The following is an 18,334-nucleotide window of genomic DNA, read 5'->3' as shown; positions in this document are numbered from 1 at the left end:
GCAATGTCATTATCAAATTTAGTGTAGCAGAGTTTGCTCCACCTTAGGGTTAACTTTGAAAATGGGAAATGAAGGTAAGGAAAGAGCTTAGCCAGTGTCTCTCTCTTCGCCCTTATCTAGATTTCACCACAGTGTGGTTTCTCCTTGTAAACTTCAGTACATTTCTCTTCACGGCTCACATGGTCATCTTTTATCATCCTGTGGCACTGTTTCTATTTCATCTTGGCTCATATTATCTTTCCCCCTCCACTCTCTGTATTCGCACATCCAAAACAATAATTATGATAATGATCAAGACTTAACGTTCTACTTTACAGAGGACCTGAGTTAGGACAGCGACTTTTAGAGTGCAAGTAGAAATATTCTCATTTCTTTCCCACCCACAAATATCTGATAATATCACTTCCCCTTATGTAACATCTGAGACTGGCCTTAAATCTGTTCAATTACCTTGAGTTAATTAAAAACCTTTTGACAATGGCGGCAACAATATATATTTTTAAGAATCCTATATTTGTGCTTGTCTTGTCATATTTGTGCTTCTACATATGGTACACAATACTTTTGCATTAAATTACAATAATGATAAAGACTTTTAAAATGTATATGTAGATATATACAGTGTCTGATGCTCATCTTGTAGATTTGTGCTTTCATCTGGTTATAGTTGTCATTAGCCTGAAAAACTTATTTTGAGCATATCTTTCAATGGAGATGTGCTAGAAAGAAATTCACACTGCTACTCTATGTCCAGAGAAAAAGAATCTTAATTTTGTCTTCATTTTCCCTCCTATTTTATAAGGTATTATTTACATATAGTAGAATTCATTACTTTTAAGTAAACAGGTTAATATATTTTGGTAATTTTCTATAATTATGTTACCACACCTAAAATCAAGATATAAAAATTCCCTCACCCTAACAAATGTTCCCATGCTCCTTTTCACTTTTCAGGTTTTGGGCAACCGCCAATTTGCTTTCTGTTATTATTGTATTTTTTTCCTAGAGTCTAATGTAAATGGAATTATACAGTATATAAATTTTGCATTTTTCTTTTCTCAATTAGCATACTCTCTTCTAGAAAGACCCATGTTGTTTGAATGTATGTTTCGTTCATTTTTGTTACTGAGCACTATTCTAAAGAGTAGATATGCAACAATTTACTAATTTATCTCTTGTTAGACATTTGAGTTGCTTCTAATTTGGGTTATTGTGATTAATCATAAAGACATTCATACTTATACCTCTTTGTATGTACATATGTTTTCTTTTCTCTTAGCTAAATACAAAAGGATGAGATTTCAGGGCCATATGGTAAATTAATGTTTAATTTTATGAGGCACTGCCATACTGTTTTCCAAAGTTGCACCATTTTGCATTCGCATAATTCCCATCATCAATGTATATGAATTATATTTGCTTCATATCATTGGTAACACATGGTTTCATCAGCATTTTTAGTTTTAGCCATTATACTGAGTGTGATGGTTAATACCGAGTGTCAACTTGATTGGATTGAGAGATACAAGTATTAACCCTGGGTATGTCTCTGTGGGTGTTGCCAAAAGAGATTAACATTTAAGTCAGTGGGCTGGGGAAGTCAGGTCCACCCTTAATCTGGTGGGTACAATCTAATCAGCTTTCAGTGAATAGAAAGCAGGCAGAAAAACGTGAAAAGGAAAGAGGTGCAAAGATAGACCTCTTTCTGGGCCAGAAAATAAATCGTTTTAACAATAATCAAATTTACAAAAATAGAAATCATACAATATCTGTTCTCAGATCAGAATAGAACTGAACTACAGATCAATAACAGAAAAACGATTGGAAAAATCTCCAAATTTTTAAGAGATTTAACAGCATACATCAAAACAATACATGGGACAAATTTAGAAAAATTAATTAAAAATTTAAAGTATTTTGAACTGGATGGAAATAAAAATGCAGCTTATAAAATACTGGGGAACGCAGCCAGAGCAGTGCTTAGAGGAAAATTAATAGCATTGGATGCATATTAAGAAAAAAAAAACGATATAAAAATCAATACTTGAAGCTTCAAATTTAAGAAACAAGAAAAAGTAGAAGAAATTAGATTCAAGTAAGTATAAGAAAATGAATAATAAAATTCAAACAGAAATCAATTGAATTACAAAGAGAAAATCAATTGAACCCAAAAAGTGGTGTTTTTAAAAAATCAAAAAGTTATAAGCTTATAGCAAGGCTAAAAACAAAATACAGAAGACACAGTATCAAAAATAAAAAAATAAAGCATCACTACAGATTTTATTAACATCAGAAGGGTAAAAAAGAAACAACATGAGGAATTCTATATTTACAAATTTTATAACCTACATGAAATAGACCAATTCCAAGAAAGACACAACTTGACAAGCTCACAACCACAAAAAAGTAAGCCTATCTATAGTAAATTAATTGAATGAATACTCTTCTGACACAGAAAGCATTAGTTCCGTATTACTTTGCTGGTAAATTCTACCAAATATTTAAGGAAGAAATTATTCTAGTTATCTATATCTCTTCCAGAAGCTAGTAGCAGAGGAAATACTCCCTAACTCGTTTTTATCAGGATAGCATTTCCCTAATAGCCAAAATAGACAAAGACATTACAATAAAACTGTAGATGAGTATCACTCATGAACACCAATGCAAAAATCCCTAACAAAGTGTTATCAAATCAAATGCCACGATATATAAAATAAACTATATACCACAACTAAGTGGGAGATATCCCGTGTATGCAAGTCTGGTTCAATATGTAAAAATCAATTAGGTCAATTGGCAAGGGAAAAAAACTTACAAGATCATATCAACAGATGCAGAAAAATCATTTGACAACATTTGACAGAATCCCCATTTATGATAAAAAGCCTCTGTAAACTAGGAATAGAAGTGAACTCCCTTGTTTTTATAAATAATATTGTTTTAAAGTCTATAGCTAACAGCCTACTTAATGATAAGAAGCTCAAAGCTTTCTCACTAAGATCAGAAACAAGGCAAGAATGTCTCCTTTCATAACTGCTTTTAAACATTGTTCAGGAAGTCCTTGTTATGTAATAAAGCAAGAAAAAAAAGAAGGTGCTTGTATTGGAAAGTAAAAAGAAGAAAACTCTCTTTATTTGCAGATGACATTATCAGCTATGTAGGAACTCCAAAAAAAATCAACAACAACAAAAAATCCTGGGGATAATAAGTCACCATAGCAGAGTTACAAAATACAGGTTAGTATACAAAAGCCAGTAACTTTCCTATAGCTCAACAATAAAAAAGTTGATTTTGAAATTAAAAAAATATATATACCATTTGCATTAGTACTCCCATAAAAGATAGACTGAGATATAAATCTAACAAAATATCTAGTAGATCTATATGAGAAAAACTACAAAACTCTAATATAAGAAGTCAAAAAAGGCTAAATAAACGAAGGGATATTCCATTTTCATGCACAGGAGACATTATTGTCAAGATATCTGTTTTTCCCATGTTGATATATAGATTCAGTATGAACTCAATCAGAACACCAGAAAGTTATTTTGTAATAATCAACAAACTCATTTTTAATTTTGTGTGGAGGGGCAAAAGACACAAAAGAGCCAATAAAATATTGATAAATAAGAATAAAGTTGGATGACTGACACTATCCAACTTTAAGGCTTATTACAATACTACAGTATTCAGAACAGTATATTGGGAAAGAATACATTAACAGATCAAAGGAATAGATAGAAAGCTCAGAAATAGATCTGTGAAAATATAGTCAATTGACTGTTGAAAAGAACAAAGTTAATACATTGGAGAAAACATAATCTTTCAACAAATGGTGCTGAAACTTAACTAGACATATGCTGCAAAAAAAATAATAATATCAGACTATGTTCTCTTTTCAAAAATGAACTAAAAATAGATCACCAATCTAAATGTAAAATTCAAAACTATAACATTCCTAGAAGATAACATAGCAGAAATTCTAGAAGAACTTGGATATGGTAATGACTTTTTAGATACAATACCAAAGGCAAAATCCATGAAAGAAATAACTGATAAGTTAAATGAATTAAGGATTTAAAATTTTTGATCTGGTAAAGAGCTTGATCAGGCAAGCCACAAACTGTGAGAAAATATTTTTCACAAGTCACAACTGATAATAGAACATCACCTATCATACATTAAAAAAAAACCACTTAAAATCCAACAATAAGCAAATGAACAACCCAATTAAAAAATGGGCAAAATACCTGAATAAACACCTTATCAAAGAAGAGATACAGATGGCAAATAAGCATATAAAAAGATGTTCTGTATTATATGGAATTAGGAAATTGCAAATGAAAACATGAAATAACACTAAACATCTATTAGCGGGGTTAAAATAAAAACACAAACACAACATCAAATGCTGGTGAAGATGTGGAGCAAAAGAAACTCTCACTCAATGTTGATGGAAGTGTAAAATTATACAACTACTTTGTAAGGCAGTTTGAAAGTTTCTTAAAAAACTGAACATACTCTTACCATACAATCCAATTACCACACTGCTTGTATTTATCCAAAAGTGTTGAAAAGTTGGGTCCATGCAACAACCCATACATGGAAGTTTGTAACAGTTTATTCAAAATTCCCCAAACTTTGATGCTACCACAGTGTTCTTCGTTATGAGAATATATACATAAAATGTGGTATATCTAGTCAATGAAATATTATTCAGCATTAAAAAGAAATAACCTATCAAGCCATGAAAAGGCATGGAGAAACCTTAAGTGACTAAGTGAAATAATTCAGTCTGGAAAGCTTGTATACTGTATGATTCCAAAAATAGAATGTGCTGCAAACAGCAGAATTATGGCGACAGTAAAAAGATCAGATGCTAGGGGTTAGGGAAAAGGAAGGGATGAATAAGCAGAATACAAAATGTTTAGGGCAATGACACAATTTTTTATGATACTATATTGTAAGACTCATGTCATTATACATCTATCAATACCCAAAGAATGTACAGCGCCAAGAGTGAACCCAAATGTAAACCATAAATTTTGGGTGATAATGATGTGGTAATTAAAGTTTATAAGTTGTTAACAAATGTAGCACTGTGGCATAGGATGTCAACAGCGAGAGAGGCTGTATATGTGTGGAGCAGGGGGTTTATGGGAACTCTCTGTACCTTCCATTAAATTTTTCTGTGAACCTAAAATTGCTCTAAAAATCAATGTCTATTAAACAAAATGCACGTTAAAAGAAGTAGATGTTCTTTAATTCAACAATTTGGAAAAGCGAAAAGGTAAGTTGGAAATTTTGTTGAAAAAATTGAAAAAAAAAAGAATTCACAGGAAGAGTGAAGGCAAGGCAATTTTGTACAGCCATTCTAGAAAGCAATCTGGCAGACCATTAAATTAACTTGTGAATGTACCGAAACCCAGAAATCTCACTCTTGAATTAACATGCCAATGAAACTTTCACAAGAAGCTCTAAAGATATTTTATTCAAGGATATTCATTTCAGTTCTGTATGAGTTAGTGGGAATGATAAGCACCCTCCTTTAATGTCTAAGTAAAATATAATTGAGTTTGATTCAATACAATGTAAGTCTATGCTTCCATCAAAAGTAACAATTGATATATACAATGTAAACATTTGGTAAGAAAAAAAGCCTTCAGTGAAAGCAGAAGAAATAAGAACATTATTATTTAAGGTGGAGTAGATTTTATAAAGTTGGTATAAATTCTAAGTACATTCCCTCATAAACCATAATTACATATTTTTATGATGAATATACATTTAAGGATTTATACTAAAATAATAAAAAAGATGTGTATTGTTATGAAATAAGATTTAAAATAAGCAGTGAGAAGAAAAACATAAATTGTATGCCATGAATTAAGGATTAGTACTGATTTTACTCTTCCTGACAACCTCTGTTAATGGAGGAACTTATATTACAGGTTTTTAGGCTACTGGGCCATTTCATAAGTATAAAGCCCTTCCCATAAAGATGAATCCTAATATTCATTCTGCACAAAGAAGAGTAAGTACACTCGGCTGGGTCTTGAGAAGATACACAAACGAAAGAGTAAAAGCCAGACACAGTCCATTAAAATTAAGAATTTTTCTATAGAGTTTGTGATTATCTTTGAGGATTAATAGTTTTTCACTCAAGACATGCAGCATGTTTAATTTATCCATTTACATATTGAATGAATATGAATAAGTATTCATTTTAAGTAAAAAACTTTTATTGAATACCTGTGGTTCCAGATGCAAGACCAAGTACCTAAGAGGCAAAACTTTGTTCTTGACCTCCACAAATAAATTTGAGAATATAGACAAATCAACTGATACAATATATAACAATGTAGTTTGCTAAAGTGTAACAGAAAGAATGAGCAGGGTGTTTTAGGAGATAAGACAAATATATAAAACTATAATAGTATATTAGGAATACATTACCCTGCAAATAAGAAATCTTGACTAATGATGATTTAAACTAAATGGATACTAATGGTGATTCTGGCAATAATTTTGGATCTCAATAATGTCTTATCTGGGAATACATTATTTTGAGGTTTTTTTTCTTTTGCTTCTTGGTTCATAGTCATAAATTGACCACTGCTGCTTCTCTAGGTACCATGTCCTGATCCATGTTCGAAAAACATTTTTTTAATAAAAGGTAAAGGGCTCTTTGTACCTGAGGTTTTATTTTGATATCCCTGAAGGAAATTCTCCCTATATGATTTCTGATTGCAACTCACTGGCCAGAATTAACACATGCTGTCCTCTAGCAGTGAGGATGCTTGATTAGTTAGTATTTCCTTAGAATACTCTTCTTTATAGAAGAGGGAGATAAAGAAAAAGAAATTACAGATTGGCATTGCATAAGCCAAATTCATTCTTTGCTGCATAGGAAAAGAAAAAAAATAGATGGATGATAGATAGATAGACAGACAGACAGACAGACAGATAGATAGTAGAAGGTGTTGTTTGAGCTTCATTTTCAGTGATAGGTGAAGTATAATCTCACAAATATTTATGGTGGACACGGGAAGAAAAACATCCCAAGAGGAGAGACACAATTGAAAAAAAATCATGAGCCCTCACTAAAACTACAGTTAAATCTCTGTAGATGGACAAAGAAGTGTTGTTAATAGGGGTGGCACTTGAGGCTAGAATGGTAGGAAATAATTATGTCATGAGATGCCTTCTGAAATAAGTTAAGGAATTTAAACTTTAGCATAAAAGTATAGCAAATCATTAAAATATCCTTAATAACCATGCTACATGGTCTAATATGCACTGTAGAAAATTTGTTCTCATAGATGGTGAAGGAAAAATTAAAGAATTGCCGGACAGATGCCATGTAAGAAATCATTAGAGACAGAAACAAGAATAGTGAAAATGCAATTGAAGTCTTGGCATGGTGGCTCATGCGTGTAATCCCAGTGCTTTGGGAGGCCCAGGCAGGTGGATCGCCTGAGGCCAGGAGTTCGACACCAGCCTGGCCAACATGGTGAAACCCTGTCTCTACTAAAAATACAAAAATTAGCCGGGCATCGTGGTGGGCGCCTGTAATCCCAGCTACACAGGAGGCTGAGGCAGGAGAATCGCTTGAACCCAGGAGGCAGAGGCTGCTGTGAGCCGAGATAGCATCACAGCACTCCAGCCTGGGTGACAGAGCAAACCTCCATCTCAAAAGATAAAACTGAAGTTGGTGAAATATACTTAAGACATATTAAAGATATTGATTCCATAGGATACAGTAAATGACTAGATAATAAGTAGATGAGATAAATTGATAAAGAGAAATCTAGGATGACTGCCATGATTGTAAATTAATAAATGAGTGTCAAGTCATTATAAAACAGGAAATGCAAAAGAAGAATAAATACTGAGAGATGAAATTCATTTTTGTATTTGTATAGTTATAAGAGTCTCTAAATATCTAAATGTAGGTGAGAAGATGTTAAATCAGCAGGGGCAATGGATTTTGGAATAAGCGTAGTAGTTGGAACATTGGTTATAGATGAAGTTTACTATAGATTTTTATACAGAGAACTAATAATCATGCCTTAGGAAAAATAGCAATGTTCAAGGGCTATGTAAAAGATGATGGACCCATGAACAATACTTAGATGGACTTTTTGAGATATCTCAAGAATACTGGAAGGGTTTAGGGTTGCAGAATATGGCAAGAAGTATAGTAAAGTGGTTGAAATGATATGCAGAAGTCAATAATTACATAAAATAGCCTGTTAAGAATGCAGTATCAAATGTGTTAGAGAAAGTATTAGTGAGCACCATTTTACTAGAGTGTTGAGGGAAAAGCTAGATACAAGAGTGGGAAATAGAAGTGAATGTGAAGAAATAGAACCATGACTGTAGAGTATGCTCTTAAAAAATAATTTCTTAATCATATGTATATTAACTATGAGACAGTTCATACATCTCATTATACTGCCTTATTTGAATGCTTGCATTTTTAGTAAAAAAACCCTACATTTAAATGAGCTCCTTGCAGGCAGATGTATTATACCACACATACAGCAATTTTCATTTTATCTATTTAAAAACATTGCCAGAAGTCTTACTCTAGAAGAGTATGTCAAAAAAAGGTATTAATAACATGCTTTCAGTGTCATTATTTTCTTCATTATTTATTGGATTTTAAAATTTTGCTGCCTTCATATAACTTCACATCACTTATTGGGTTACATTTTAAGAAAATTGCTAGCAGCTGTGGAGATGAATTATGTCTTAATCAAAAAATAATACTAATAAAGCAAAAGTAAAAAATTGGAGAATGTATCTGAAGCTGGACTTTACAGATGAGTGCTTCTAAACTTTGAATAATGTTCAGATTTTAAAAAAATCTTTAAATTTTATTGTCACTTTATTACATCAGATAAAATTAAATGTAATGACATTTTAGCTCTCATTCAACTATATACATTTCATTCATTTATAAAAATATGTTTCATATATAATATATACATATATAAACATACAAAACAAATCTAAAAGCAAAGAATTTCAAATTATTTTTATCAGTATAATGTGATATATAATGTATTACAGCTCTCAAACAGAGCTGCAACTGAGAGCTGTAATGTGATATTAACTGAAACTAAATGTTCTTCTGAGTTTGGCATGTTATATTGTCTTTGAATTCTTCTTTAACAGTTATCTATTTCATTATAATACAATGTGCAACTTTACTTACATATTTAGATGAACACTTGTTGATTATGTTCACTTTTTTTCCTCCTCTACAATATTTCTTCACAATAGATACAGGAGCACTTGATGCTAAATATATTTTAAGTACGGATGAAAATGCATATTGACCTGAAGCAGTAGTTTTCCCTTTTGAAGTGGTTACCCAGATGATCTAAAATTTATATGTACATCTATGTAATTACTGAAAAGCCTCACAAAATTCAAACATTTCATAAAGAATTTACAAAATCACTAAAGATATGTATACTGATGATCCTGCTGGGTTCATGAAATACAGTTGGAGAATCACAGGAGATGACAAATCTAAAATTAGACAATCTTCGAATCCTAAATCTGGCTCTCACTAGTGATGTGATCAAGGAAAAGTTAAACAACCTTTATAAGACTTATTTTGTTCATATGTACAGTGGGTAAAAATAGTAATACTACCTACCCAAGAAGATCAAGTTGTTTACCATACTCCCTTTTATTCATTATGTACTTAAAATATTAGCTATTATGTTAGTTGTTCTATATCCTCATCTCTTAGAAGAAAGGATGAGGATTGGCCAGCAAGACTATGGACAGTACTAAAGAAGTTGTATTGAGCTGGCCTGGACTATAGACTTATTTAAACTGGAGAAGTTTAAATTCTGCTACATTCTAAATTAATGGAATTTTAAAAGTTGACAGTACATATTGTAGATTTCAATAGCGTACTAACCTTTACCAAGGTTAGCGTACTAACCTTTACCAAGGTTAGCGTACTAACCTTTACCAAGGTTAGCGTACTAACCTTTACCAAGGTTAGCGTACTAACCTTTACCAAGGTTAGCGTACTAACCTTTACCAAGGTTAGCGTACTAACCTTTACCAAGGTTAGCGTACTAACCTTTACCAAGGTTAGCGTACTAACCTTTACCAAGGTTAGCGTACTAACCTTTACCAAGGTTAGCGTACTAACCTTTACCAAGGTTAGCGTACTAACCTTTACCAAGGTTAGCGTACTAACCTTTTCCATGTAAAATGTTACATGAAGCAAAGGGTTGATACCTTCAGTATTTTTTAATATACTTCTCCTCATCTGTGTTTTTCCAGTTGTTTTTATTCCCCCAATTGATTGCCCATCTAGCTGCAAAGTAAGTCTTTGTATTATTTGAACTATCAATAAACTATTATAGATTTCAGTCAATCATTAAATCAATATTGATGACTTCAGCCCACTCTACCCCATGAATGTGGTGTTATTTCAAAACCAAATAAAGTAATCATATTAATACAGTTTATATTAATTTTTAAAGGACCAAAATGTCACCCATGGTATCGTTGCTTCTTGACAGTTTATTAATCTGATAAGATTTCTATTGGTAGAATATAGAAGGGATGTATTTGAACATGGGCCTTCCTGGGATTTGCTATCACCACAGTTTCTGTCACATTCAGTTACCAGGATCTAGACATCTTATTTTCCTTATAAATGCCAAATTCATTATCTTTAGTATCTATTCCTTCAAAAAATAATAAAACACAGATACGACATGTGAGAGTTTATGAGTCAGTGCAAGGTCGAAACCTAAAGACCAGAAATGTCACAAATTTGTTTTATTTTTAGTCCCATGTCCTTTTTTCAACTTAACATAGCATCACACACATATCAGAAAAATAATATGTGGATGTAAATTAATCTAAATTAATTGTACAATCACAAACATTTACTTTGCGGTAGATAAAAAGATCTTACAAATGACCATGATCAGAGCTCAAATGCAGAATATTCTTGAGTGCATAATTACATCCCATGAGTGCTATAAGAATTAGTGAGTTAAAAGTGATTTGAAATATTTTGATGAGAAATGCCATTAAGTTCTTTATAATCTCAACTTTTTAATTAAATTTCCCAAGGAATATCATTCTACTGCTGTCAAATTCAAGTACAGAGTGTCCCTCCAATGTGACCTATAGTATAGAATTAAAGCTTTTACCTCTGGAAATTACAAAGACAGTAAAGGGTGTTTTTTGTTTTGTTTTGTTTTGTTTTGTTTTGTTTCTTCAAAGTTAAATACATAAGATTAAAATCTGAAAAAAAGGGGACTTTCTTCACCTAGAAAAAAAAATCATGTTAATCCATTTTAGAACATGGGCCTTACCTGAGAAGAGGCTGCTAAAATATCAAAATACATAAAGATCATTGAATACAGTATTTAGCAATTTACAAAACACCAGTGAAAATATAATTTCTAGGTAGAAACTAAACAAATGCCTGACTTGAAACTCAGCGGAAGTAACTGATGTTCAAACATTAAATTTGTGTAGTTAAATAGTAGAAGAGCTCTCTAGGGAGGAAATAGTTATTAAAACCTTTGTGAATAAGACATTTCCACATTTTAAGATATACATAAGGCAAATAATCTGTTTCTTTGTGGTGTGTTCAGCCCAAGACACATTTATATGAATGGCACATTCAGTGATCATAGCAATTGTAATTTTATAAAATATATGAGAAAGCTAAAATTTAAATTATATTTATTTTATTGGTACCAGTACTAATTTTCATAATTCATAGAATTTAGAACTCTATGTAGGCAATAATATAATGTAGCATTAAATAGCTTGGTTATGTCATTTAGTGACTTTCTTCTTTAATTTCTTCACTAAGAACTAGTTCAAATTATCTATTAAAAAATCACAAAACAACATCATCCATCATCAAGTCAGAAGTCTGTCTAAAATTAGTACTATTATGATTTAAATTATTATAAGTTTTAACTCATAAAATGGATAACATTGAATATGTTAATAAATCTTGTTTGCTACAAAGAAAATTTTACTTTTTTAGCTTTTTCTTTTTTTTTTGAGACAGTTTTGCTCTTGTTGCCCAGGCTAGAGTGCAATGGCACGGTCTTGGCTCACTGCAACCTCTGCCTCCTGGGTTCAAGTGATTCTCCTACCTCAGCCTCTAAGTAGCTGGGATTACAAGCATGCGCCACCACACCCAGCTAATTTTGTATTTTTAGTAGAGACGGAGTTTCTCCATGTTGGTCAGGCTGGTCTCGAACTCCCAGCCTCAGGTGATTCGCCCACCTCGACCTCCAAAAGTGCTGGAATTACAGGTGTGAGCCATGGCACCTGGCCTTTTTTTTTTAATTTTACTTTAAGATCTGGGATATATGTCCAGAATGTGCAGGTTTATTACAAAGGTATATATGTGCCAAGGTGGTTTGCTGCACCTGTCAACCCATCATCTAGGTTTTATGTCCCACATGTATTAGGTATTTTCCTAATGCTTTCCCTCCCCTTGTTCCCCAGCCCCCAACAGGCCCCGGTGTGTACTCTTCCCCAACTTGTGTGTGTTTTCATTGTTTAACTCCCACTATGAGCGAGAATATGCGGTGTTTTCTGTTCCTGTGTTAGTCTGCTGAGGGTGATGGCTTCCAGCTTCATCCATTCCCCTGCAAAGTACATAATCTCATTCTGTTTTATGGCTGCATAGTATTCCATGCTGTATATGTACCACATTTTCTTTATCCAAATGTCCATTGATGGACATTTGGGTCAGTTCTATGCCTTTGCTATTGTAAATAGTGTGCAATAAACATACATGTGCATGTGTCTTTATAGTAGAATGATTTATAATCCTTTGAGTATATACCCAGTAATGGGATTGCTGGGTCAAATGGTATTTCTAGTTCTAGATCCTTGAGGAATCACCACACTTCTTCCAGAATGGTTGAACTAATTTGTACTCCCACCAACAGTGTAAAAGCATTCCTATTTCTCCACAGCCTCCCCAGCATCTATTGTTTCTTGACTTTTTAATAATCACCATTCTGACTGGCGTGAGATGGTATCTCATTGTGGTTTTGATTTGCATTACTCTAATGATCGGCCATGATGAGCTTTTGTCCATAGATTTCTTGGCCACATAAATGTATTATTTTAAGGAATGTCTGTTCATATGCTTTGCCCACTTTTTGATGGGGTTGTTTGTTTTTTTTCTAGTAAATTTGTTTAAGTACTTGTAGATTCTGGATGTTAGACCTTTGTCAGATGGGTAGCTTGAAAAAATTTTCTCCCATTCTGTAGGTTGCCTGTTCACTCTGGTGCTAGTTTCTTTTGCTGTGCAGAAGCTCTTTAGTTTAAGTAGGTCCCATTGTCAATTTTGGCTTTTATTGTAGTTGCTTTTGGTGTTTTCTTCATGAAGTCTATGCTCATGCCTATGCCCTAAGTGGTACTGCCTAGGTTTTCTTCTAGAGTTTTTATGGTTTTGAGTTTTACATTTAAGTCTTTAATCCATCTTGAGTTAATTTTTGTATAAGGTTAACATAAGGGGTCAATTTTTTTTCTGCATATGGATAGCCAGTTTTCCAAGCACCATATATTAAATAAGGGATACTTTCCCCATTGCTTATTTTTGTCAGCTTTGTCAAAGATCAGATCATTGTAGACGTGTGGTGTTATTTCTGATGTCTCTGTACTGTACCATGGTACTGGTACCAAAACAAACATATAGACCAATGTCTGTTTTGGTACCAGTGCTATGCTGTTTTGGTTACTGTAGCCTTGTAGTGTAATTTGAAGTCAGGTAGTCTGATGCTTCCAGGTTTGTTCTTTTTGCTTAGAATTGTCTTGGCTATATGGGTTCTTTTTTGGTTCCATATGAAATTTAAAGTATTTTTTCTAACTCTGTGAAGAAAGTCAATGGTAGTTTGATGGAAATAGCATTGAATCTGTAAGTTACTTTGGGCAATATGGCCATTTTCATGATATTGATTCTTCCTATCCATGAGGATGGAATGTTTTTCCATTTGTTTGTCTCCTCTCTTACTTCATTGAGCAGTGGTTTGTAGTTCTCCTTGAAGAGGTTCTTCACGTCTCTTGTAAGCTGTATTTCTAGATATGTTATTCTCTTTGTAGCAGTTGTGAATGGGAGTTCATTCATGATTTGGCTCTCTTCTTGTCCAGTGCTGGTGTATAGGAATGCTTGTAATTTTTGCACATTGGTTTTGTATCCTGAGACTTTCCTGAAGTTACTTATCAGCTTAAGGAGTTTTTGGACTGTGACGATTGAGACCATGGGGTTTTCTAAATATAGAATCATGTCATCTGCAGAGACAATTTGACTTCCTCTCTTCCTATTCAAATGCCCCATTATTTATTTCTCTTACCTGATTGCCCTGGCCAGAATTTCCAATATTATGTTGAATAAGAGTGAAGGAAACGGCATCCTTGTCTTGGACCTGTTTTCAAAGGGAATGCTTCCAGCTTTTGCCCATTCAGTGTGATATTGGCTATGGGTTTGTCATAAATAGCTCTTATTATTTGCCTGGGTATCACCAGTGGAGGCTGCAGAACAGCAAATATTGCTGCCTGCTCTTTCCCGTGGAAGCTTTGTCCCAGAGGGGCACCAGCCTGATGCCAGATGGAGCTCTCCTATATGAGGTGTCTGTCAACCCCTTTTGGGAGGTCTCTCCCAGTCAGGAGGCACAGGGATCAGGGACTTGCTTAAGGAGGCAGTCTGTCCCTTAGCAGAGCTGGTGCGCTGTGCTGGGAGAATCTCTCTTGTTAGGATCGGCTGCTCTCTTCAGAGCTGGCAGGCAGGAAACATTAAGTTCACTGAACCTGAGGCTGCAGCTGCCCCTCCTGCCAGGTGCTCTGTCCCAAGGAGATGAGAGTTTTGTCTGTGAGAGCTCCTGACTGGAGCTGCTGGGTTTTCTGCAGAAACGCCCTGCTCAGTGAAGAGGAATCCAGAGGAGCAGTCTGGCCACAGTCACTTTGCTGCACTGTGGTGAATTCTGCCAAGTCCAAACCTCCCAGTCTCAGCACTGTCAGGGGAAAACCACCTACTAAAGCCACAGTAATGGCAGACCACCCACCCCCCTACCAAGTTCAATCCTCCCAGACTGCTTTGCTAGCAGTGAGAATTTCAAACCAGTGGTTCTTAGCTTGCTGGGCTCCATGGGAATGAAACCAGCTGAGTGAGACCACTTGGCTCCCTGGCTTCAGTCCCCTTTCCAAGGAAGTAGATGGTTCTCCTGTCTCATTGGAGTTTCAGGCATTGCTGGAGTATGCAAAAAACAACTGTAGCTCAGTCCCTACCCAGTCACCCAGTTTTGTGATTGAAACCCAGGGCCTTGGTGGTGTAGGCTCACGAAGGAATCCCCTGATCTGTGGATTGCAAAAATCTGTGGGAAAAGTGTAGTACCCCGGGTGGGTAGCACAGTCCCTCACTGCTTCCCTTGGCTTGGGGAGGGAAGTCCCCTGGCTCCCTGCACTTCCCAGGTGAAGTGTCAGCCCACCCTGAAGAAGCAGAAGCCCACCCTGCAGAGGCTTACTTTCCGTGGGTTCCACCCACTGCTTAACCAGTCCCAATGAGATGAACTGGGTACCTCAGTTGGAAATGCAGACATTACCTACCTTCTGCATTGGTCTTGCTGGGAGCTGCAGACCAAAGCTGTTTCTATTCAGCCATCTTGCCCCCGCCCCCAGAAATTTTACTTTTCTTATTGACATATTTTATTTTAAATGATGCAGTCAGAAAAGTGGTATATTGTCTTAGTGGCTTGATGAAGGAGAAAAATGCCTTCAAAGCATTGAATCGATTCAAACATTTGAACTCTGGCTTTAGAGAGATGTCTGTGTTAACAGATAATTTACGTAACTTATACAAATCTTACCTATCAAATATCAGTGGAAGCATTTAACCATAAAAAAGCGATTTATGTGCTTTAATGTCTCTACTATTTGGACAGACAATGTTTAACATTTACTTTTGACACATTAAAGGGCTGTAAAAATATGACTTTATGTAGTTTCATTCTATGTGTAGAAAATCTAAAGATTTTTGTTACCATCTTCCCCAATAAAAGGTGCTGAAGTTTTTCTATTACTAGATACATTTATATCAGAGTATCATGTGACTAAATTCTGTCCCAAAGAATATGGGAAGAAGTAATATATGGCATTTCTGGGCCCCAAAGTAGTCTGTAGTGCTTGTCCCAAAACACTCTCCCCATCTGCAGGTTAAACACAGAGAAGGAGGAGGCTCTACAAGTGAAATAATCACATGAAAAAAGGAGTCAAGATCAATAAATGGCTATGTCCTGAAAACTCTCCAAACTGTATGGGACTGAGGCTCAAGTGAGAAATTTCTATTTCATAAAATTTCTGAATGTTAGGTATTGATTTTATAATAGTTAGTCTACCTAGACTAATACAAGAGCTAACTCATGGTTTCTTTCTCCAGCTTCTATGCTTCTGCCATCTCAGTGGCTTTCATAGTCATAAGGATGGTGAATAGATGGAAGGGTTGGACTTGGTAAACCCAAAGTTCATGAATAATATCCAAGATTTCAGAGGTAAATAGAATATGTGTTTTGGGGCATTGGTAAACATTTCTAAGAATGATTTTGTAGTAGTTTTGTACAATATTATTTTATTATAAGTGGAATTTTTTCTTAATTTTCTTTTTAGATGCTCATTGATATTGCACAGAAATGCAACTGATTTTCTTCTGTTGATTTTGCTTCCCGTAAGCTTATGGAAACCATTTATTAGTTCTGACAGGTTTATGTGTGTGTGTGTGTGTGTGTGTGTGTCTTTAGTATTTTCTACATATAAAATCATGTCATCTTCAAACATAGATAATTTAGTTTTTCTTGCTTATTTGGATGCATTTTATTTATTTAATTGTCTATTTACTTTGGCTAGGATTTCCTGTACTATGTGAGAGTGAGCATCAGTAATTAAAACAGAAAAATACTGGCATAAATACAGAAAGACAGGCACATAGTAATGGAACAGAATAGAGGGCCCAGAAATAAACACACACATACAGTAAACTAATCTTTGGTGAGGGTACCAAGAATACACAAAAGGTAAAGATAGTCTCTTCAATAAATGTTGTTGGGAAAAGTGTATATCCACATGCAAAAGAATAAAGCTGAACTCCTATCTTACACTGTACATAAAATTGAACTAAAAATGGATTAAAGACTTAAACATAAAACTCCTAGAAGAAAACACAGGGGAAAAACTTCTTAACATTGGCCCTATGATGATGTATGAATATGACACCAAAAGCACAATCAATAAAAGTAAAAATAGATGAGTGGGGATTTATCAAACTAAAAAGCTTCCCTACAGCAAAGGAAACAATCAACAGAAGAAAAAGAAAAACATGAAATGGGAAAAATATTTGCAAACCATATGTTTAATAAAGGATTCACAGTCAAAATATGTAAGACACTTCTCTACAATTCAATAGAAAACAAACAACAAGACAAAGGGCTTGAATAGATATTACTTCAGAGAAGATATAGAATGACCAATAGTTATATAAAAAGATGCTCCCTATCACTAATCATTGGGGAAATGTAGATCAATAGCAAAACGAGCTCTCATCTCACACTCATTAGAATAGCTATTATCAAAATAGTGTTATCAAAGATAGGAAGAAAGTAAAACCATTTACACTGTTGTTGGAAATATAAAATGTTGAAGCTTCTGTGGAAAAGAGTATGGAGTTCCTCAAAAAATTAAAAATAGGACTACTGTATTATCTAACAATTCTGCTTCTGGGTATATATGCAAAGAAACTACAACCAGAATCTCAAAGAGGTATCTGTATTCCCATATTAATTACAGCGTTACTTACATAAAAAAGATATGGAAGCAACATAAATGTTCATGGCAGAAGTATGGATACAGAAAATTTGGTATATATGTACAGTGGAATATTTTTCAGCTTTGTAAAAGCAGGAAATCCTGCCATTTGTGACAATATGGATGAACTTCAAGAGGTTATGCTAAGTAAAATAAACCAGTAATGGTAAAACAAACACTACATAATGCCACTTCTATGATAACTTTGAAATAGTCAAACAAATCGATGCATATAGTAGAAAGGTGGCTACCGGGGGTGGAAGGAAAGAGAAATAGGGTAATATTACATAAAGAGTACAAAGTTTCACTTATGCAAGATGAATAAATCCTAGAGGTCTACGATGAAGCATAGTGTCTATAGTCAACAATATTGTATTGTATATATAAACATTACTAAGACTGTGGATCTTGTTAAGTATTCTAATCACACACAAAAAAATAATAACAATAAATA

Source organism: Pan troglodytes, chromosome 5, assembly GCF_028858775.2.
Source record: "Pan troglodytes isolate AG18354 chromosome 5, NHGRI_mPanTro3-v2.0_pri, whole genome shotgun sequence".
In the NCBI taxonomy this organism is placed as follows: domain Eukaryota; kingdom Metazoa; phylum Chordata; class Mammalia; order Primates; family Hominidae; genus Pan; species Pan troglodytes.
The sequence above is the reverse complement of the archived record's forward strand: the minus strand, read 5'-3'. Positions refer to the sequence as shown.